The sequence below is a fragment of the Halichoerus grypus genome, chromosome 6, assembly GCF_964656455.1.
Source record: "Halichoerus grypus chromosome 6, mHalGry1.hap1.1, whole genome shotgun sequence".
NCBI classification, from domain to species: Eukaryota; Metazoa; Chordata; class Mammalia; order Carnivora; family Phocidae; genus Halichoerus; species Halichoerus grypus.
Genome location: NC_135717.1, coordinates 102,033,304 through 102,034,071, shown reverse-complemented (window position 1 = coordinate 102,034,071; position 768 = coordinate 102,033,304). Strand labels below are relative to the sequence as shown.

The 768-nt window shown below is 35.9% G+C and overlaps 1 non-coding gene across 1 annotated transcript; it reads right to left on the bottom strand.

Annotated features, from left to right (window-relative positions):
• Positions 1-341: 341 nt before the first annotated feature.
• Positions 342-448, bottom strand: LOC118530928 (U6 spliceosomal RNA). Its single transcript, XR_004914894.1, has one exon. It is a non-coding gene; the product is annotated as a U6 spliceosomal RNA (small nuclear RNA).
• Positions 449-768: the final 320 nt, after the last annotated feature.

Here is a 768-nt window from a genome sequence, read left to right as displayed (position 1 = left end):
TTCTTTCTTTGAGGAGTATTATCAGGTACCCCAATCCCTGCCTCTGAATTTCCAGAATTCTTTGGTACAAAGCTGTTATCATTATTTGGGTACTCGATTAACACCTCATAATAGCAATTAAAGATTCATGGTTCTCTCTCCCTCTCTCTCTCTTTCTTTTTTTTACCTGCCTTTGGTTTTTCTCCATATCCTAGTGACTTGACACAACAGCCTGAGAGAAAGAACCTATTCCAAACCTGGCCAGGGAGTGGGAATGCCGGCGTGTTGCATCTCAAGTCAGGTCTCAGAACTGAGTAGGGACAAAAGCCTCACTCCATGATGAAGGGAACATCTTCCACATCTAAAAATATGAATGCTTCACAAATTTGCATGTCATCCTTACACAGAGGTCATGCTAATCTTCTCTGTATCATTTCAACTTTAGTATATGTGCTGCCGAAGTGAGCATCATAGTTCTCTTTTATATATGTGTTTAATCAGACAGGTCCTCAGGCTTTTCTCCTGACAGCCTTTGGAACAAGCCAAATCAAAAGCAAGTGTGTAATACTGTAACAGAAGTTTCTATATCATACTAAATCTTTATATACCTTTATATTGCAATTATTTCTCTTTGCTATATTTTTGTGATAGATTTCAATTTTATATAGTCAAATACATTGCTCTTCATTGTGTGGTTTATGTCTTTGGTGCTCTGTTTAGGAAGGTTTAAATGCCATAAATTTATATACATATTAAATGATGGTTATTTTATTGTTTTTATTATTTCAC